Source organism: Castor canadensis, chromosome 9 (genome assembly GCF_047511655.1).
Source record: "Castor canadensis chromosome 9, mCasCan1.hap1v2, whole genome shotgun sequence".
In the NCBI taxonomy this organism is placed as follows: Eukaryota; Metazoa; Chordata; class Mammalia; order Rodentia; family Castoridae; genus Castor; species Castor canadensis.
In genome coordinates, this window is record NC_133394.1 from 9,125,796 (window position 1) to 9,149,191 (window position 23,396).

General features: G+C 42.9%; 1 protein-coding gene across 2 annotated transcripts in view; it reads right to left on the reverse strand.

Moving 5' to 3' along the window:
• The window catches only part of Elf2 (E74 like ETS transcription factor 2), a 93,901-nt gene extending 71,836 nt beyond the window's left edge, over positions 1–22,065 (reverse strand). For both annotated transcript variants that reach the window (XM_020171490.2, XM_020171487.2), the window contains exon 1: positions 21,926–22,065. The gene's annotated coding sequence lies outside the window, so the exon portion shown is untranslated. The remainder of the gene's footprint in view (positions 1–21,925) is intronic.
• Between the last annotated feature and the right edge of the window lie 1,331 nt (positions 22,066–23,396).

The following is a 23,396-nucleotide window of genomic DNA, read 5'->3' on the forward strand; positions in this document are numbered from 1 at the left end:
TCAAACAGTCCCACAACTGGAAACATGTTCTGTGTCGATACATATATCTGAGCAAGTTTAATTTTTGGATCTATCTTGCATATATGAGAGGAGCCACCCACACTGCATTCCATAGTGGATGTACTAATTTACATTCCCACCCGTGGTGGATAAGGATTCCTTTTTCCCCAGTCTTGCTAACATTTGTTGTTGTTTATGGGAAATGTTCAAAGAACTATAGGAAGATGTAGAGGAAGTCAAGAAAATGATGCAGAGACAAAGTGAAATACCAATGAAGGACAGAAAAACAAAAAAGAGACTAAAGGCAATTCTGGAGCTAGAAATATAATAATTGAAATGGAAAATTCAATAGAGGGATTCAAAGGAATTTGAACAAGGAGAAGACTCAGTGATCGGGAAGACAGGACAACCGAAATTAATTCAGTCTAAGGAAGAAAACTAAGAGAGAAACAAAAGTGGCCCAAGCAGGGAACCTGTAGGACACCAACAACATGGACTATGAGAGTCTCAGAAGAAGAAGAGGGGAAAGGCAGAGAGGATATTTGAAGAAATAGTAGCAAATGTAAGGAAAGACAAATAAAAGCATATGAGAAACTCAATAAACCCCAGTAAACTGAACTCAGAGAGGCCCACACCAAGACACACTGACCAGATTTTTAAAGACAAACAATCTGGAAAGCAGCAGGACAGAAATGATTTGTCATATACACAGGATCCTCAATAAGATTACCAGCAAATATCTCATCAGAAACTTTGGAGGCTGCAGGCAAGGGGCCACATTCAAAGACCTAACAGAAAAAAAGGCTGTCAAAAAGAATCCTACATTCAAAGCCGGGCACCTGTGGCTCACGCCTGTAATCCTAGCTACTCAGGAGGCAGAGATCAGGAGGATTGTGTTTTGAAGTCAACCCCGGGCAAATAGTTCACGAGACCCTATCTTGAAAACACCTTTCACAAAAAAGGGCTGATGGAGTGGCTCAAGGTGAAGGCCCTGAGTTCAAGCCCCAGTACCACCAAAAAAAAAAAAAAAAAAAAAAAATTCCTGTATTCAGCAAAACGGTTCTTCAAAAGTGTGAGAGAAGTTAAGATAGTCTCAGGAAAGCAAAGGCTAACAAAGATCTTCACCAGTAGGCATGTACCTCAAGAAATACTGAAAGCATACAGGTGTGGTGGTACACCTCTGTAGTCCCAGCTACTTGGGAGACTGAGATCAGAAAGATTGTGGTTCGAGGATAGCCTGGGCAAAAAGTTAGCGAGGCACGTCCACCTCAACAAATAAACTGCAGGGCTGGAAGAGTGGCTCAAGTGGTAAAGTGCTTGCCTAACAAATAAACTGCAAGGGGTGGTAGTGCACACCTGTAATCCCATCTACATGGGCGTGGATAGAAGGATCGTAGTGCAAGGCCTGTGCTGACTCCACTGAACATAACTAAAGCAAAACGAGCCGGGGATACAGCTTAAGTGGTAGATGGCTGCCTACCAAGTTCAAGGGCCTGAGTTCAAACCCCAATACTGACTGAGAGAGAAAAGAGAGAGAAATATGCTTAAAGCAGTGCAACAAGATGAAACAAAGACTCTAGAGAGTAACCTGAAGCTGCATAAACAAACAATGACCTCAGTGGAGGCAGATATGTAGGCAGTTATCAAAGTATTATTACAACAATGATTTGTACCCACTTTTTTGTTTTTTATGTGATTTAACAGACCAACACACTTTTTAAAAACAATTTTAGTCTAAAAGCCAAGATTATTTTAACTTTGGTTTGTAAGTACACATTTTATTGTCTACATAGGAAAAATGCATTTAAACTAATGAATAGTTTGTTTTGGCACACACAACATATAACAATGGAATCTTGTGACATAATAAACAACTGAAAGAGATGGGGACCTTTAAAGGAGCACAGTTAAGAGAAAAGGTGAGATCAAAAAGAATTAACCTAGAAGGTAACACACATGCACAGGAAATTAATGTGAGTCAACTCCCTGTATAGCTATCCTTATCTCAACCAGCAAAAACCCTTGTTCCTTCCTATTATTGCTTATATTCTCTCTTCAACAAAATTAGAGACAAGGGCAGAATAGTTTCTGCTGGGTATTGAGGGGGTAAGAGGGAGAGGGAGGGGGCGGAGTGGGTGGTAAGGGAGGGGGTGGGGGCAGGGGGGAGAAATGACCCAAGCCTTGTATGCACATATGAATAATAAAATAAAAAATAAATAAATAAATAAATAATAAAGGAACACAGTTATTCAAGTTATGCTGTATAAATTCAAATTAGTGTTAAAATTGTTACAAAGAAAATAGCTGCAGAAAATACATAGTAAGAAATGAAAAAGAAATTTAAACAGTTCACTACCAAAAAAAAAAAAAAAAAAACCCTAACTATGTGTGTAAAGGACAACAGTAATCCAGGAAATGAGAGATTAAAAACTATAAGCTGTATAGAAAATACACAGTAAATGACAGAAGTCCCTTTCATCAATAATTGTTTAAACTTTCCAATCAAAAGACAGAATTGGTATAGCAGATAAAAATACACATTCCATCTATATGCTGTCTACACCAGAATCACTTTAGATCTAAAGACCACAGTGGAAAGAAAGGGAAGAGATATTCCAGGCAAACAAAGCAGTAAGCAAATACAAAGCGGGTGTGGCTGAGCCAACATCAGACAAAGCAGACTTTAAATGAAGAGCGGTTACAAGAAACAAAGACATTAAATGTTAATAAAAATTTCAGTATAAGGTAGGATAATTATAAACATATGTACAAGTAATGCAGATGATCAAAATATGAAGCAAAAATAACTGAAGGGAAAAACAGTTCTACAGTAATATTTGGAGATTTCAATATTACCCTGTCAATCACAGAACCAGACAGAAGCCACATAAGCAAAGAGAGGAGGTGGTAAAGCAATACAAAAGCCAATTAGCTCTATCTAACATAAAGAACACTCTCCCCCAAACAGACCATTCTTCTCAAGTGCACATGGCACAGTTTCAAGGACAGACTTGAAGTCACATATCAAATCTCAACAGACTTTCTCAAAAAATTCTTAAATGATTTCGACAACATTGCTAAGATCATCTAATGGGAAAAGGACAGCCTTTTCAACAAATGATGCTGGGAAAACTTGATATTCACATGAAAGGGAATGAAGTCAAAACGACGATAACGCCAGATACAAAAATTAACTCAAAGCTGGGCAGGGTGGTATATGTCTGTAATCCCAGCTACACAGAGGACAGAGATGGGAGGATCACGATTTGAGGCTGGCCCAGGCAAAAGTTAGCAAGACTGACGGTGCACACAGTTACACAGGAGACGGTGGTATAAGAATTGTGGTCTGGGTCTAGCCTCAGGCAAAAAGGCTGAAACCCTACCTAAAATCAAACCAAACACACACAAAAGGCCACAAGCTTTGCTCAAGTGGTAGAGCATTTACCTAGCAAGAGCCAAGGCCCTGAGTGCAATCCCTAGAACCACCAAAAAAACAAAAGTGCATGTGTAAGTGTTTTTTTATATAAAGTATTAAAAAAACAAGGAAAACTTCATTTCTGATGTTAGAAATAGGATGCTGTATCACAACAGGTTGATATTACTAATACATAAAGAACATTTCAATTTAAAATAAGAAGAAAAAGAACTAAAAACCCAAGGACAAACAAGGAAAAACAATTCACAAAAACATACTAAAATGACCTTTAGATATAGGAAAATGTATTCAAATTCACTCAGAAATGAAAACTGAGACAAAATGATTTATCATTTCCCATGGACCAGATGTGAAAATGAAAACACTGACATTTTAGTAGTGAAAGTGGAGAAAGAGATACACACTTATATGGTGCTGGTGGATACTCAAATAGGTATTAACACTCCTGCAGGGGTATTTGGCAATATCAAACAAAATTATATGTGTACATTTTTCTCTTAGCAGCTTTACTGATATATAATTCATATTCCATACAGTTCATCCACTTAAAATGTAAAATTCAATGGTTTTTACTTTGTTCACAGAAATAGTAAAATCATCACCACAACCAAATTGCAAACCATTTTCTGGCGGGGTATTTCAAGAAGTAGAATACCTGCCTAGCAAGCATGAGACCCTGAGTTCAAACCCCAGTACCACCACCAAAAAAAAAAAAAAAAAAAAAATTCAGGTCAGGCATGGCAGTGCACACCTGGAGGCTCAGGTAAGAAGACTGCAAATTCAAGGTCAGCCCAGTTACACAGTGAATTTGAGGCCAGCAGAGCTACAAAATGCAATGCCCTGTCCCACCAGAGAGATAAGATAGATGACAGGTATTTACATAGATTGATCTTCAGCATCCCCTCAAAAATTTCATGTCTCTCCTCTTCCTGCCCCCAAGACCTCCAGTTCCTTTCAATCTCAAACAGTCACCTGTTCTGACAAGGTACTATAAATAGAATTACAATTAGCCCTTCATATCCACAAATTTCATACCCCTGGATTCAACCACAGATTGAAAATATTTGGTAAGCAAGGTGTGGTGACACACACCTATAATCCCAGCACTCAGGAGGTAGAAGGGGGACTATGCTCAATTCCAGGCCAGCTTAGGCTACATAATGAGTTCAAAATAAGCCTCAGCTACAAAGCAAGACCCTGTTTCAAAAAGCCAAGAGCTGGGAATGTAGCTCAGTAGTAAAACACTTGCCTAACATGTGCAAGACCCTGAGTTTGATCCCTAAACACACACACACACACACACACACACACACACACACACACACACCCTGTGCATCTGTACTGAATATATACAGATTTTTTTTCCTCATCCTTATGCCCTAACCAATATAATACAACAACTATTTACACAGCATATAAGTTGTACTAGGTATTATAAGAAATCTAGGTTGAAATATATATGGGAGAAGGAGCATATGCTGTATGCTATTTACTACATTTTACCTGAGGATTGGACTCAAGCATCCTCTGACTGGGGGAGGAGGGCGGGTGGAGAGAGAAAGGGAGGGGAGAAGGGCGAAGGGAAAGGGAAAGAGAAGGAGAAGGAAAGGAAAAACATTTTACATATAGAGAGATACCAAGTATAGGAATGCTTAGTATCTTATAGATACCAATTCTACAAAGTTAGTGTATTTCTAGTCAAAAATCCCAAGAGGATTTTACAAAACAAAACAAAAAAACCTTGACAAAGATAGTGAAAAGTACACATGAAAGAGAAAAGGGCAAATGTCAGGCAAGACTGTGCTGAAGAGCCTCCCTACCTAGCCTATGGTAGTTACACAACAGGACATGGTGCAGACACAGTCCAATGCACTAGCGACAAGCAACCTAAAGGCTAGGGAAAGACTGGTGCATATTGGCAACTTATCATAGGAAAAGGTAGCATTAAAATTCCTGAGAAGAGCTGGGTGTGGTGTAATCCCACAACCCCTGAACTCAGAAGGCTGAGGCAGGAGGATCACAAGTTCAAAGGCAGCCTGGGTTACATAGTGATACCCTGTCTCAAACAAACTAACAACAGCAAAAAAAAAAAAAAAAAAAAAAAAATCAATGAGAAAAAGGAGGGGCTATTTAATAAATGACGCCAAGACAATGATTATCCGTACAAATAAAAATTAAATCACTACCTCTCACCATTAACAAAATAAATCATAGCTGCTCTAAAGACCTAACTACGTAAAATGTTTTTTATTAAAACAAAATGGAGAGCATCTTCATGGACTCGAGGGAAAAATTACTAGATAAAACATAAGGAAAGCAAAAGCCAAGAGATTTCTAAACTTGACTACACCAAGTTTTTTAGATTTACAATTAACCAAAAATAAAACAAAGTTAAAAGACAAGACACTGGGAAAAATTATTTTCATTTCTCTTCCAAAAAAAAAAAGGGGGGGAGGAACTCCTACAATTAAGAAGAAATACACATAAGCAAAATTTAAGATTATTAAGTAAATCATACTAATGCACTCATAAATACACGTGATGTGAGCTCTTGTCAAGGTTAGAGATCTGACAGGAAATTATTTTAAAAAACAAAAAAACAGCCATGCTTCAGCTAATTATCTGTATCATGAATCAGGGCCTGTGCATTCCTCTAATTCTGTATTTCTCCAAAGGAGAATTTTTATTAGTTTCCCATGTGAAATCTGACACCTGAAACGGTTCTTTTTAAATACATCATGAAAGTTGAATGCTATTTCTAAAAACCTTCCAACAGGCTATGTTGTATATTTTCTGACTTAACTGCTTCTCATCACCATTCCTAATGTGAGAGCCATATCCACAAGAGGGTCAGTTCTCTCACTAATGACCTAACAGACCAGGAAGAGGAGAGGTGACATAGCACATCAAGAAAAGAGAAAGCTATGGGAACAGAAAACACATCAGTGGGAAGAATTTGATCTCAAAAGGAAACTCTGAGGTAAGGGCAGGGTTCCACAGCTTGGTGGCCCAACGGTAGAAATTTTTCAAATTTACAGAAATGTAAGGATAAATTTTACTACATATAAATCAAACTTCAATAAACTTGACTTTATTTCTTTCTAAACTTTTTTTTTGGGGGGTGCAGCACTGGGTTTTGAACTCTGGGCCTTGCACTTGCTAGGCAAGCGCTCTACCACTTGAGCCACTTTACCAGGCCTTTCTTTTTGTGTTGGATATTTTAGAGATAGTGTCTCAAGAACTATTTGCCCAAACTGTCTTGAAACTTCAATCCCTGATCTCTTGAGTAGCTAGGATTACAGGTGTGAGCCACTGGCACCTGGCTAAACTTGACTTTAAAAGACGGGATGACAACATTCAAAGTTAGTGTTAAAGAGACATTCTTATCCAAACAATAACAGTATTATAATGATACTAAGAATTATAACTTATAATCTAAACCTAAGAACAATTAGTTCAAAATTAGTTCCTACTTATGGGATCAGTGAATTCTCCCACCCAAAAAAAATCTTTGTTATTCTTAGCCAATTTTTGGAAATAAAACTTTTTAACAATGAACTCAATGCCTGAAATACTTTATTTTTTTATCTTTATCAGACATTAATAATACAAGATTTGATTGTGGTAACGCCATACACACACAGTATCCCTTGAACAAATCTGAAGTGCTTCTGGTTCATTGTCCTGTTTGCTTCTTTCCTGCTAAGTGTGGGAGGAATTCTGTGTGTATAGTTCATAAAGTTAATGTAATTCTCACATCAATAATAGTCTCAATTTGCATACTTTTCTAGCATTTTTATGTGTTGTCTTTTTAATCCTGTAAGAGCCCTGTGAACTTGGTTTAATGATCCCTTTTCTTATAGGGAGACTGTTTTGACTGTACTCTATATACGTAAGAGGTGGTATGATTTAAGAGTTAAAAATTTGCTGGCCACTGCATCCTCAGAACACACACGAGGTACTCAGGAAGTCCCTGCTGAATTTAGGCTTTCCCTCTGACCACTGATCTTCGAAAGTTACTCTTTGAACTACAATTTCCTCATCCACAGTAAGGCGGTAAAACAACCCTGAGAAGTCGATGCATTAAACTCTTTTCACCCTTTAAATAAAGTGCCTGGTGCACTATCGGCATCGAATGGGTGTCATTTATTATTATTATCTCTTGGATAAGGTAGGACCACAGCACATTGGCATGGGGATGGCATCACAGATGTATGATAAGAACACAACAATATAACCTAATTTCTCCTCATGCAAAACTAGTATGATCATTCTTATAACTTCAAGATAAAAATTATCACATTTGGAGAAGATAGGAAGAAAACTAATCAATCTTTTAAAGAAAGAAGAACTTCCTTTAGAAAATGGGAATGATATCATTGAGAAAAAGTCTAAACTATACACAGTTTTGAAAATTTTGGGCTTATAACTCAGGACTGGAGTTGGTTTGTTTGGTTTGGTTTGGTTTTTTTGTGGTAACTGGGGTTTGAACTCAGGGCCTTCACCTTAAGCCACTCCACCGGCCCTTTCTGTGATAGGTTTTTTCGAGATAGGGTCTCAAGAACTATTTGCCTGGGCCGGCTTTGAACCGTGATCCTCCTCATCTCTGCCTCTTGAGTAGCCAGGATTAAAGGCATGAGCCACCAGCACCCACCAACAATTTTGATAGTAAAAGCTCATGTCTTGGACTTACTCTAGGTCTTAATGACTAATCCAGATATTTAAAAATGAATGCTAGAAATTTACAGGATAAGAAAAATTACAAGACTCTGTTAATATGGAGGACACCTTAGAGCTAATTTTACAGAAGAAAAAAATACAGTAGACAGGCTCACTGGAAAGCTTGCCAAACAGAAAGACAGAGTCCCATACAACTTCGAGCAATACCTTAAAACCTTCATTTGCTCATGGTCCTGACAATGAGCTATCCAATTAAAATATATGCTCTTAATCTTATACATATATTCACATATGATATAGTGTATACACATGCACCCCCATAGTCAACAAGTGAACTTAGGTAAACTTGTGACTTCATCTAAATTCTGTTTAAGAACTAGAAATCTTCAACCAAAAACTTGACTTACCACTGATAAGCATTACCTAATCAATGTTAATTTGTTCAATCTGCTTTATGATCATGAAAGTCTTAACTGGAAAACACCTAAAAATACTCTGGAGTGACGGAGAGGGCAAATTCAACAATGATATATTTGATATGTTGTAAGAACTTCTGTAAATGCCACCATGTGTCCCCGGCACATTCAAAAAAAATTAAGAATAAAATGGTTTTTTTTTAAATAAAAATACTCTGAATAACCAAACTTTAGAGACTTCATTAGTAAGTTCTGTCAGGTTGACAAAACCAACTTAACTTGGCCACCCACAGTCACCAATGGAGCTAACACACAATGTTGCTTCTAGCTTACACCTTTGAGTATTTTTGTCCTCCCAATCTTTCTGTTACCATTTCACATATGCCCAGACTCTGGGACATTAATGGTAAGGGTCAGAGAGAGTATATGGAGGAAATGATCACACTGGCACCTCTTCAAATCCAATCTATCCATCTCAAGGGTTATGGCAAACACCACAACTTACGAACATTACTAAGTGTGCTCTGTGAATTCTTTGTAAGATATAGTAAGTTCTGGACACAAATGTATTTAATCATTTACATTCTGTGAACTGGCAAATTTTCAAGTGAAAAACTAGTCAAAAGACATTGATGGGATTATTAATATAAGCTAATTCAGAAATAAAATAATTTTTAAAGGACACAAATGGGGAGGTTTGGGTTAGGGAAATAATATAATCAAGTGTCAAGGTTTATGCCTTAAACAGTGCTCAGATGTTTAAGAAGTCTCAAGTCTAGTCACAACAACCTCGTATTCATCCAAACAAAATAGTCATTAAGAAATTCTAAAATCTAGGTAAACGGTTCTGTTCTACAAAGTAAATTGAGAGACTTTTTTATTAAGGAGAGAGAAATTGCTAATCCAGCAATTGTCATCCTAGAAACCCTGGTGCAGATAATTCTAACCTTTGCCAACTTCTTCACTCTCATGATTCAGAAAGGAGGGCCAGTGGCTCACACCTGCAATCCTAGCTACTTAGGGGGTTGAGATCAGGAGGATCTTGGTTCGAGGTCAGTCCAGGCAAACAGTTTGAGAGATACTCTCCAAAATAACCACTGCAAAATGGACTAGAAACATAGCACTAAAGGCAGAGTGCCTGCTTTACAAGCCTGAAGCGCTACTTCAGCCCCACTCCCACCCAAAAAAAAAAAGAGGAATTTTAAAAACTTCCCTTTCAGGGCTGGGGGGTTACTGGACGTTATTAGGGATTGAACTCGGGACCTCCAGTTTGATAAGCAGGCTTTATCACTTAAGCCACTCCCCCAGCCCTTTTTCCTTTGATTATTTTTAAGATAAGGGTTTGCTCTATGCCAAGACCAACCTGAGCTGCAATCCTATTTATACTTCTTACATAGTTGGGATGAAAAGCACATGCCACCACACAGAGCTTGTTGGTTTTGATGGGGTCTATTTGCCCAGGCTGGACTTGTACCACAATCCTCTTGATCTCCACCTCCCAAGTAGCTAGGATTACAGGCTTGTGCCACTGTGCTGGTTTGATAGGACATGAATTTAAAGTGAATTTATCCTACAAGAAAGTCAATATAACTTAGTTAAGAGTACTCTCTTCTTTCAAACAAGTAAGAGATAACAACAGTTTATGTTCACAGACCACTTATTCTGTACTAGTTATTATGCTAAACTCATATATAGTAATTCATTTAATCTACATAACTCTACAAAACAGATGGCATTCTCATTTTACTTGTGTGGAGACGAGGCAGGGAGGTTTAAGGAACTCGCCCAAGGTTAAACAGCAGGCAGTGAGAGCAAGAATTCAGACCAAGCAGTCTGGCTGCACAGCCCATGCACTTAATCTTGGACTTCTTCTGCCTCATGATATGCAAGCTGGGTTTTTGTTGTTGTCTGTGGTGAAAAATGTATATTCACAATTACCCAGCCAGACTATTCAGATGATCTGGATTCTGTGGCACCATCCAGAGTATCATCATCAAGAACCTAGCACAAGCTTCCCTCTGTCAGGGTGCTGACCCCGGCCCATCACTGTCACAGAGCTTCTTCACAGGCTGTTTAACCTGGTGCTGGTTGGCCATGACATCCACAGTGAACACAGTGTCAAGTGAGTGGTCAGGAGGAACCTGATGACTGCACAGTGGTCAAGCTTGCTTCTCCCTCAGGCATTCTGCCAGGGGTATTTGGGCTGCCTCCTGAGCCTGGTCTTGGGTCAAGGGAGGCTGTGTGACTTGGGGGTCTTTTTTTGTGGCTGTGAATACCTTTCAGCATTGCTCTTCTGGCATTTACTTTGGCTTCAGCTTTGAGAGGGGCAGGACCTTCCTTCTTCAATTGTGGTGCCATCTTAGTGCAGTTGGTTTTTTTCCTCCCACAGCACTGGGGATCAAATCCAGGACCTTCACGCATGCTAGGCAAGGTTCTACCACTGAGCCACATCCCCAGTCCCAGGAGTACTTTCCTTTTGTTTTGTTTTGTTTCCTTAATTGAAACTTAATTGTAAGAATCACACAGAACCTCTTCCACCCTACCCTAGGAGATTTTTCTACCTACTTCCTTATTGGCTTATAACATATCTGATTAAAATTTTTGTAATACATTAAGGAGCAATTACATGTATCTTTATCTATAAAAGTGTATAGATTTTTCTTCCCTTTCCAAAACAAGGGGGGTTATTAGTGAATTATCTAACTCACAAATTCTTTCACATTAATTCTAAAGGCCCAGCGAAGAAAGTGATAGCCTTGGCATCTCATTCTCATTTGTTTGGTTTTTAGAAAGAAATACTGGCTTGAAATTCTGTGATATCAAAAACAGAACCAACTGGGAGACAGAGGCAGGAAGACCAAGAGTTCAAGGTCAGCATGGGTGAAGGTAGCAGAAACCCTACCTCAAAGAAAAGGTCTGCAGGATATAGCTCAAATGATAGCGCATTTGCCTAGCATACACAAAATCCCAGGTTCAATCCCCAGTAACACACACACAAATTCTCGGATATAGGCCTTACACCCTAAAATCCAAGCTTACCCATATTTCAAATAAAAGGACTCCCTGGAACCAAACAAACTTTTTCATGATGCTAAATAAAAAGGCCCCTGCAGAAACAACTAGGGGAAAAGTGCACCGAGTTTCCCAGTTTGAAGGATTCACTCTCTTTCCATAAGTAAGCCAAGGTTTACACTTCTCTACCCGAACCTGAACAGACACACTTAAGTTCTGTATAACGTGTGATGGACAGATGGATGGATGCTTCGTTTTTATGTGAAGGACTAAATGCCATCTCCCCATTACACCAGACAAAGGGAAATAATTTTGCAGAAGTTAAGATGCAATCTTTAGCCTCAGCAGGGCAGAATCTCTTTTATCCTGGAGAGGGGAAGAGGGTCTCCAAGATCACCTTTCCATCCAGAGGTTCTCTTAGGACTCACAGAATTCAGCAAATAGTTTTAATCATGGCTGGAGTAAGACTATACATAAGGTCCTAAGGGGAAAATACAAGTGGAACGTGGAGGATTCCTTCACAGAGCTCTCCTTCCCAGAAGAGGTCACACCCAAGCTCACTTCCCAGCAACACGTGTGGTGTTTCTCTCCAGGGAAGCCCACTAGAGACTTAGCACATAAGGTTGGGTTTTTGTTTTTTTTTTGGTTGGTTGGTTGGTTGGTTGGTTCGTTTGCGGGGGTTAGGGTGGCTGGTCACAAAGGCACTCTAGGGTATACCAAAATTCCAGACACTTAGGAGGAAAGCAAGTGTTCGTCATAAACCATTGTTTGCATAAACTGCCTAGGCAGAAAGAAGAGTTTGAAGCCAGCTGGGGCAAAGTTTAGGAAGCAAAACACAAACAAAAGAGCTAGGGCATGCCTGAGTGGTAGAGCATTTGCCTACCACGTGCAAGACGCTGGGTTCCATCCACAGTACCACAAAAAATAAGTAAATAAACTACATGACATTCTCACCAATATCTTGACCCATGACTGTAAACAATTGGAAGCATAATTTTATACTAATAAAAACTAGTTAAAATTGTTGTAAGAATCTTTTCCACTGCTATAACTGTACTGCAAGTTCAAAGTTTTAAAGATAGTGGGATTTTATTTTTAGAAAGTTAAGAATTATCAAGAAAAAAATTATTTTTCCTGCTCTTCTTTATAAGACTAAATGTCATTTATAGGAAATCCTATATATAATATTTGACTCACAGTCAAATATTTATGCTGAGTCATAAGTTCTTTAGTCAAGAAACAAAGTCACTGCAATATTTTTCCTGAGTTTCCACCATATTTGGGGCGGGGGGGGGCCCCCCGCGAAGGGGGGGGGTGGGACCGGAAGCTAAACTTTTTTTAAGTTTGTTTTGCTTTGTTGCTGTACTGGAGATTGAGCCCAGGGCTCTACCGCCTAAGCCATATTCCCAGCCCCCAACACAGTCTGTATAATTCCATCCTGGCGCCAGCCCTGTCCACCTCTTATCCCGTTCATCTCTAAACTCTCCCCCAGCCCTATTCCTGCAACATACCAAGCTTACTCTGTCTCCAGCCTCGAAGGCTCTTCCAAACCTCCAACCAAACGAGTCCTCGTCATCCATCCTGCAGTGTGCACCTCACGTATCACCCCTTCAGGGACATTCCCTTCACTGCTCTGCTCCCCCAGATTATATTTCATCTACATGCAACTCTCCCATCATTCTCTAGTTGATATCAAAGTACCCTATTTTATTTATTCATTGCATTTATCGCTCTCTAAAATTATCTTATTTGTTTGGATGTTTGATGCCTGTCTCCCCTATCAGAACATAAATCCCAGGAGAACAGAGATAGCTGACCTTGTTTACTGTGAATGAATACTACACTATTATTTTCCTACTGAGCAGCACCTGTCAAGGGAATACTCAAGAGCAGAAAGCATGGACACAGTTTCCTATAGTCAGCTACAGCAGGAAACATGGACACACAAGCAGACGTTGTACAGCTCGGACTGACTTGAGGCTTCACGGTCAATCATACATAACTAACGACGAGTGTCTCTCAAATGTGCACTGTCCTACACATCAATAAACATTAGAAATTATAAGCAAATTGCTCACTAGGGAATTTAGCATATCATGCAATGCAGATAAATACTGAACAGAATTTAAAAAGAAAATGTATTTCTTAGTATTTAATGAATAGTTCAGATAAAAGTTACTTTTATCTCCAACTAAGGAAATCATGTTAAATAACTGTACTCCCAGCACTGCAGGAGCTGAGGCCGGACGACCTAAAGTTCCAGTCCCTCCTGAGACACACAGCAAAGTCCTATCTCAAAGATGAGTAAGGAAACAACCAAAGGCCCCATGATAACATGAATCCTAAAGCAGACAATCTCTAAATAAATTTTAAAATTATTTTAAAAATCAAGTGGACACTATGGAGTTAAAAGCACATTAAGCCAGACGTGGCGGCATACGCTTGCAGTCATCACTGCTCAGGAGCCGAGACAGGTGGCTCCCCAGATAGGGGCCAGCCAGAGAAAAGTTACCTAAATACTACCTCAAGAACGCATAAGAACAGGAAGCCCGAAATTTGCTCAAGTGGTACTGTGCTCGTCCAGCAAGCATGAGGCCCTGGGTTCAACCCCCTAACACTGCTAAGAAAGAAAAGAAAGGAAAATTCAGTGAGAGAGACTAGAACAACGGTCACTAGAGACTGGGGGTTTAGAGGAGCAGAAAGAGATCAGCCGATGGCCGGAGGGTTAAGTGGCGATGCTCCATCACACAGTAGTGACCACAGTTCACCAGAATGAATGGGGACTCCACAGAATGTTCTCACCACAAAGAAATAATGAGTGTTGGAGGTGACGGATGTGCTAATTACCCCAATTTGATCATTTCATAATACACATCAAAGTTATCACATTATACAATAAATATGTATAATTATTATGTGTAAATGTTAATACAAGTTTAGGAAAAAATACAGTAAGTCCAAAGTAGGATCAAGAGAGTCTCATCTAGATCCGATGTAGCAGAACCGAGGCAGGCTAGAAGTAGGAAAAGTCTGGAGCTCACGTAGCTTGCCCAGGGATGGCCCAGACCACCTGCCCCAGGCTGGGAACCGCCCATGGCCTCCCCACTCCTTCCTATTGGGTGTGAATCTCCTGAGTCTGCCCTCCCCATGGATTAGCGTAGGGTTTGAAAGCACCTGAAAAAGAAAAGCAGGTCCACTCGGCCAGTGGACTCCACCTGCACCCACCATGCTCCCTTTGATATCCCATTCACACCCACGCATTCTGCTTGGATGCTCCCATACTGCAACGCAAGGACCAAGGTCTTCTGAAAACACAGTTTTGCCGTCAACAGAACTGCTGAAGGCCAAAGACAGAGAAAACCTTAGAAAGAGTAAAACAACTTATCAGAAACAACGGAGGCCAGAAAGCTGTGGGTGACATAGTCAAGAAGTTAAAGAATTCTATATCCTGCAGAAATACACTATTTTTCAAAAATAATGGCAAAATAAAAACTCAAATTCATTGATAACACAACTGCCTGAGAAAAAATCCTAAAGTCCTTCAAGCTTAAAAGAAAATAAATGCTCTATAACTCAAAGACATACAAAGAAACAGAGATAAATATATATCAAGAAACAAATATGTGGGTCAGTCGGTTTTGTTTTTTGTTTGCTTGCTTTTTGTTTTGGGCGGTACTGGAGTTTGAACTCAGGGCTACATACTTGCAAGGCAGGTGCTCTACTGCTTGAGCCACACCACCATCCGTTTTTTGCTTAATTTATTTTTTTGGATAGGGTCTTGATTTTTGGCCTCGGACCACGATCCTACTCCTCAAAGCTGGAATCACAAATAAGCACAACCACACCTGGCTTGTTGGTTGAGATGATCAGGTCTTACTAATTTTTTTGCCTGGGCTGGCTTCCAACCACAATCATCCTGATCTCCAACTTCAGAGTAGTTTGGATTACAGCTGTTCACCCCTATACCTGGCCCCCTGGTAATTACCTATTAACTCCAAAAGAGGTAGCAGAAAATACACGAAGAAATTTTTTTAAACTGGAAAATAGCTAGCAAAATGCAGGCATAAATCTATAAATGACTGCACTGAATGTGAACAGATTAAATCCTCTAACCAAAAGCCAGTAAAGTATTCGAAAAAGAAAAAAAAAGCATTTAACTAAAATCTGTCTACAAAATGCGCTTCAGATTAATACAATAAGTAGGCTTCAAAAAAAATAGTAAAAATATAGCATGCAAATAGTAAGCATAAGAGATCTGGAATAGCTAAAACATCATACAAAATATTACTACACAGGAAGAAACATTTTTAATTGATAAAAAGGTCAACTCATCAAGACAATAAAAACAATGATATATGTATATATACCTAACACCAGAACCCAAAAAAACCGACAGAAAAAAAATTGGGGGCAAAAGTAAATACTTCAAAACTGGTATGTTTAGATAAGACAATTAACACAGATAGAAAGCTAAGGCTGATGGCTCATGCCTGTGAGTTTGAGACCAGCCTGGGCTACAAAGTAAGGGAGGGAGGGGGAGAGGAAGAAGAAGAGAAGGGAGAAAAGGAGCAGGAAAAAGAGAAAAGAGGAAGAGGAGGAGGAGGAAGAAAAGAAACAGCAATAATGAAATTTGAGGAAACCCCAAATACTTGGAAACCAAAGGACACATTTCCAAATAACTAATGTGTCAAAGAGGAAATCACAAAAGAATTAGACAATATTTGAACTGGATGAGAATCATGCAAAAGCATCAAAACATGTGGTCACAGCTAACTCAAGTGTCCAGGGGAAATTTACAGCCTTAAAATGCTTCTTGGAAAGAAACATCTCAAATCAACAGCCTAAGTTTCTATTATACAAAACTAAAATAAGAAATGCAAACTAAACTGAAGCAAGCAGAAGAAAACCATAAAGATTAAACAGAAATTGGTGAAAGTAAAAACAAAAACCAGAGGGGGGTGGGGTAAGAAACCAAGATTTTTAACCAAAACTTGTTTCTTTGAAAAGAGCAACAAAATTAACAAAACTAGAATGGCCAACACAGCAAAATAAAGCATATACAGGAATGTTCTAAACTGTACATCATAAATTAATGAGCTTAGATTAAATAGACAAGTCCCTAGAGACAATTAACAAACTAACTCAAAAATTAGCAGAGAACATGAATAGATCTGTAACAAGAAATTCAAATGGTCATTTAAAAATTTCCCAAACAGCTGGTGAGGAGGCTCATGCCTGTAATCCTATCTACTCAGGAGACAGATATGGGGAGGATTGCAGTTTGAGACCAGCCTGGGCAAAGGAGTTATTGAAAAGGCCAGCACCAGTGGGTCAGCCTGTAATCCTAGCTACTGGGTAGGCAGAGATCAGGAGGAGCTAGTCAGAGAGACCATATCTCAAAAAAAAATCCATCACAAAAAAAAAGTGGCTCAAGCAAAAAGAATGCCTACCTAGCAAGTGTGAGGCCCTGAGTTCAAACCCCACTGAAGCCAAAAAAAAAGAAAAGCTAGTGAAAAGGAGAATGATGGAGAGGGTGAAATTGACTATGACATATTGTAATAAATAAATAAACAACTAAATAAATACACTATCCGAAAAATAAAGCCAAAAAGGACTGGGGGTGTGGCTCAGATGGTAAAGCACCTCCCTAGCAAGCATGAGGTCCTGAGTTCAAACACCAACACCAGAAAGAAAAAAAAAAAATTCCCCAAAGAGAAAAACCAGTCCCAGATGTTTTCACTGGTGAATTCAATCAAATACATTTAAACAGGTAAGATTCTTCACAAACTCTTACAGGAAACAGAGGCAGAAACACTTCATTCTGTGAGGCTAGCATTACTAATACTAAATCCGCTTCTCAGCCTTTTGGCTAAGAGCAAGTGTAAATCCAAATATATCACATGAAAGAAATATACAGACCAATATCCCTTACAGACATAAAAACGTTCAACCAAACATCAGCAAGCCAGATCCAGCAACATATAATTACATACAATGACCAAGCGGGATTTATCCCAGGAACACAAGGCTTGCTTAATGCCTAAAAATCAAAATGACCTAGTACACCTGATTAATGGAACAAAGGACACACCAGGTGACCGACTGTACCAAAACCACAATGTCAGACTTTCAGTGCTGAACCAGACGGTCCTGTGCAATAGATGGAAGAACGCGACCTGACTAGAAAGGACAGAGTAAGGCTCTCTCTACCCACAGATTATAGGACATCATATGTAGGAGATACTAAGGAGTCACCCAAAAACTACTATTAATAAATTATTTCATTGAGGCAAGAACACATAATCAATCTGCAAAATCCAACAGTGTTTCTAAATACCCAAAACAAAAATCTGACACAAAATTTTAAAAGGCAATTCCATTCACAATAACACCAAAAAAGAATAAAATACGAATGAACTGAAAAGTATAAATGGGGTACATACATACAGTGGAATATTACTAAGCCTTTGAAAAGAAAATTTTGTAACTCACAACACAGATGAACTTTGAGGACATTATACTTAGTGAAATAAGCCAGACAGAAAGGACAAACTCATCCACTTCAGAGCTACCTAAAGCAGTCACAGGAGCAGAGGTGAGCCAGTGACCATGAGGGGAGGGGGATGAGGGGGCAGTGAGAAGGCTACTGCTGATCACTGGCAAAAAGCTACAGTTACACAAGAGGCACAAATTCTAGGGGTCTGCTCTACAATTTTTTGCCTATGGTAAACAATACCATATTGTATACTTAGGACATTGAAAGGTTGATCATGTTAAATTCTCTTTCTACATCAAAATATATTTTTTATTAAAAGTATAAGGCCTGCTCCATGAAAAATATAAAATATCACTACTGTAAATAAATGTTGAAGATCAATAAATGAAGAAAGTTCTCAAGTTAATTAGAAGACTCAATATAGTAAGACAGCAATTCAGCAAAATAGATTCAATGCAATCTCTATCAAAATCCAGCAGGCTTTTTTGCAGAAACAGGCCAATCCTAAAAGTTTTATGTAGGTCCCAGAATAGTGAAAGCAATTTTTCAAAACAGGAACAAACTGGAGGGCTTCCACTACCTGTTTTCATAAGGTATCACAAAGCATAGTAATCAACACAGGTTGATAGTGGTGTGAAGACAGGAATATAAATAACGGAACGGAATTCACAGTTAAAAGATAAATCTGTACATTTTCAATCAATGGAGAAATGACCATCTTTTCAACAAATGGAACTAGTATAACCCATAGGCAAAAGAAGGATTTAGACCCTTATTTCACATCGTGCACAAAAAATTAACTTGAAACAGACCACAAAATCTAAATGCACATGCTAAAACTATGAAACGTCTAGAAGAAAATGAAGGAGAAAACTCTCAAGACCTTCGATTAAGCAGTCACTGCACAGCATGAAATCCTTGATCTATGAGGGATGGGGTGTACCTCAAGTGCTCAGACCTCCCTAGCAAGCACTAGGCCCCAAATTCAAACCCAGTACCACCAAAAACAAACAAACAAACAAGAAAACATGACCTACAAAAGCAAGAAACTGGACTTCATCCAAATTTAAAAACTCACACCTGTAATTTTAACTACTCAGGATGCAGAGATTAGGAGGATCACAGGTCAAAGCCAGCCTGGGCAAATAATAGGCAACTAGTTCAAGAGACCCTATCTTGAAAAAAACTCAAAACTAAAAAGGGCTGGTGGAAAGGCCCAAGATCCTGAGTTCAAACACCAGTATCCCAAAAAAAAAAAAAAAATTAAAAGTTCTCAATACCCAATAAGAAATAAGACCACCCACTGACTGGGAGGAAGTAGTTGCAAATCACATCTAAAAAGGACTTACATCCAGGATGTATTACAAACTCTTGCAAGGCATTCATTGTAAGTCAAACAACCCAATTTTAAAATGGGGGAAGATGTGAATGACTGGCTACTAATACTATGAAAAGATGCTCACACTACAAGACACAAGGAAAGACAGACAATGAAGGTCCACAAGGGCAGGAAGAACACTGAAATTCTCATGCATTACTGGTAGGAAGGTAAAATGGCACAGCCACTTTGAGGAACAGCTCAGCAGTTCCTTTAAAGGTTAAACATATGTTATAATTCTAATCCAAGATTCTACACAGGAGCGAGGAAACCATATGTTCACATAAAGACTTTTATTCAAATATTCACGGAGCATTATTCGAAAACCAGAAGCAATCCAAAAATCTATAAGCTGGTCAACCGGTAAAGAAAACGTGGTACATCCATGCTATATGGATGAATCCCAAAAATTAGGCTACGGGAAAGAAGCTAGATGCAAAAGACTATACCTGTATGGTTCCACTTACAGGCAGTATCCAGAATAGGAAAGCCTATGGGAACAAAAAACAATCTGTCACTGCCTAGGGCTGGCAGGGGAGGAGTGAGGATTAGCTGCAAACAGGCCAGAGTGATTTTGGGGGGCAGTAAAATGTTCTAAGATAGACGTGTTAGCTTCAGAATTACATATATTTACTAAAAAATTAATGAATTATAAACTCAAAGTGGATAACATTTTTGGTATTCAGTCAAAAAGCTAATTCCTTTAAAAGTGTACACTCTCAAGAGAAAAGAAAACAAAACGTCCACAAAAACCTCGCACGTAAATATTCATCCCCGAAAGGGGACACTCAAACGCCCATCCACGGAATGGGTGCATGCCACGAAGCAGATCCGTGGCGAGCATTAGTCAGCAGTCAGGAGACACGAAGTTCTGACACATGCTACAACATGCATGGACTACGGGAAGGAGTAAGTGCCACGCTAGACCACACCCGGTACAGTTGTACTGATAGGAAATGTCCAGAACAGGCAAATTACAGGCAGAAAGCAGCCTACGACTGGCAGGTTTGGAGACTATGGACTGACTGCAAGTGAATACGGGGTTCTTTTCTGGGGTGACAGACATGTTTCTAAAATTGACCACGGTGATGGCTGCACCCCATGAAGTGTACACACTTTGAATGAAATTGAATGGTACGGAAACTGTTTCTCAATAGCGGTTACCTCTCCCCGCCCCCACCCACAAAAAACAGTTTACAAGTTGAGACCAGGTAAAACCGGCAGCACTGAGAACGTATCACAACCACTTAGGACAGAAAAACCCCAAACTGCCAGTTCTTTCCAACCTCTCATTATTTGGCAAATTATTTATGTCTGAAATGACGTACAATGAGCCAAATATGCTAAAAAAAAAAAAAGTACAGCATTAACTATTCAAATACCCAATGCCCAAGCCACTTCGGTTTTCCACTTGCTGAGTTCCCTGCTAGGAGACGTCCACCGATATTCACATGGATGCACTCAGGAAACTGCCCCGTCCTACATCAACTTTACTCCTAACTTCCTTGGAGCAAAATCCCAGGGTTTCCAGTTTTACATAAAATCGTTCTACTTTCTGAGCAAACTCTCCAAATGCTCAGCGCCTTGCTAGAACGGCGGGCATTCTGCCGCGATTCTGGCGCACACAAAGTGCATAATTTGCCTATCAGGAGGCTCAGATGAAGAAAGAAACGACTCTGACTACGGAACGCGCGGCTGCCGGGATTCCCACGTAACCATGCGGTGTGGTGCGTGCTCCCGGGCGCGGGGCGCGGGGCGGACGAAGTCCGGCTCTCCTGGGCCAAGTGCCGGGAACTATCAGAACCGAGTGGGGACGCCGGGCGACACCGGTCCCCGGGGCCCAGAGGGCGGCCGCCGGCCAGCGAGTGACGGACGGAGCCCGGTTTTGTTTGGTTTCAAAACGCGACGCGGGCCGGAACCGCGCTCCCTGCCCCCGGAGAGCGGAGAGCGAGAATAAAAGGAGGGCAGAGGACAACCTGTCGTGCCGGCCGGACGCCGACCGCAGCAGGTAAGCGGGGCGGGGAGGCCGGCTGGGGAAGGAAGCGGGGCCACCCTCCCTCCCTCCCGCCCCGGCCGCCCCGGCCGCCCCGGCCCGGCCTGGCCGCCGCTCCCCGGACGCGCTTCCTCCGGGCCGGCCCCCGCCCGGCCTGCGCGCGAGCCGAGCCGCACCGCTCCGCGCCCGGCGGAGGTGACTCGCGCCGAGACGTAAACACGGCCGCGGCCCATCCCCCCGCCGGGGTCCGTCACCCCGTCCTCCGCGGGCCCCGACCGTTGCCCGGGCCACTCGGTCCCCTCCCCCCGCCAGCGCCCGGCCGGTGTCACCGCCACAGCCTCCGGAAAACCCCTCCGCACGCAGCGCCCGGAGCAAACAACACAGGCGCGGGGCGGGGGCGCCGAGGCGGCGGCGGCGGCGGCGGCGGCGGCGACACCCGGGACGGCACGGCACGGCTCGGCTCGGCTCGGCTGGCTCCCCGGCGCCGGCCTCGGCCGCCCGCCCGCGCTCTTACCTGCTCTCCACGTCGCAGGGCCGCGCCGCCGCCGCCGTTGGCCGGGCGTCCGGAGGGAGCCGGGGCCTCCCCGCAGCCCGAGCCGCTCACAGGGAGAGGAGGAGACAAAACAGAGGCGCGCCGCCCCGCGCAGCGCCCCCGCCCGCGCCGCCCCGCCGACCCCCAACCGCCGAGGCGACGGCAGCGACACACACAGAGCCCGGCGCGGGGAGCGCTGGTGGCCCCCGCCCCGCGGCCGGCCCCCTCCCCCCCCACGCCCCTCGTGCCCCGCCCCCCGCCCCGGCTCCGCCCCCTCGGCCTCCTGCCGCCGCCCCGCCCGCGCCCAGCGCCCCGCCCCGCCCGCGCGGCGGGGGGCGGCACCGCCAGTCACCGCCGCGCCTGTCACACGGGGCTGGCTATTTATACCCCGCGGGGCCTGCCGCCCAACTTCTCCCCAGCCCGTCCTCTCGCCTCTCAGGTACAGGCGCCCGCCCTCTCGCCCCGCTTCCCCAGGCCGCTCTCCGCGCTCTGCCGCGCGTGCACCTGCAGCGCCCGCTCGCCCCAGCCGGCGGGACGGCGCGCACACTCCCTCGCCACTCTCTGAGGTCCCCCCGCAGCCCGCGGCTGTCACCCCATCCCCAGCTCAGAGGACTCCCGCCTTTCTGCGCTGGGACGGCTCCGCACTCGGCCAGTCCGACTATCAGTAGGGCAGGGGGGGTTTGCAGGAACTCTCGGCCCGGGACGTCGCGGTCCCCCGGCTCAGCCTTCGCCAAGTGAGAAGTGGGGGCGCGGGCCGGCGGGCGGGAGCGCGACACCGCCCCGCCCCGGCCGCTGACGCACGTGGCGCCCCGGCCCCGCCCCGCCCCGCCGGCCCGCGCCCCTCGGCGCCGCCCGCTCCGCCTCCGCGCCCGCTCGCCCGCGCCGGGCCTGGTGCGCCTCCGCCCGCCCGGTTCCCAGAAATTCCCACCCGCCCAACTGCCCGGCTCCGCGGCGGTTGGTGCCCCCGTCCGCGGGCGCTCGGCGGCGGGGCCCAGCGCGCAACTGCGGAGCGCGGCCCCCGGCTCCCGCACCCCAGCCTTTGTCGCCCCGCGCTCGGTCCGCGACGGAGAAGTCACCCAAGTCCCGGGGTCGCTGATGAGCGGGGGAGGCAGCGTCTTGGGGAAGGAGCATTTGGTGCCAAGTGCCTGCGGTTTCGCCGCAGCTGCACGCGGGTGCTTTCCGCACTTTCACACAAAGGGGAACTCCGAGCGGGGCACGCTCACGCGCCTTCCATTGCACAAAAGCCGATGACACGGTGGCCTGGCTCGCCCTGCGTTCCGAGCGACTCCTTACTGGTCTCCCTCGTAGGAAGAGGGTAGTTGAGCGTGCAAACGCCCGGTCGTGACACACACGCACGCCAGTCCCCGCTGCCGCCTCCCGCTATTTGTTTCTTTAACAAAGAGCCCTGGCTGTCCCGGTGTGCGCGGGGGCTGCTACTGCGCCACAGCCTCCT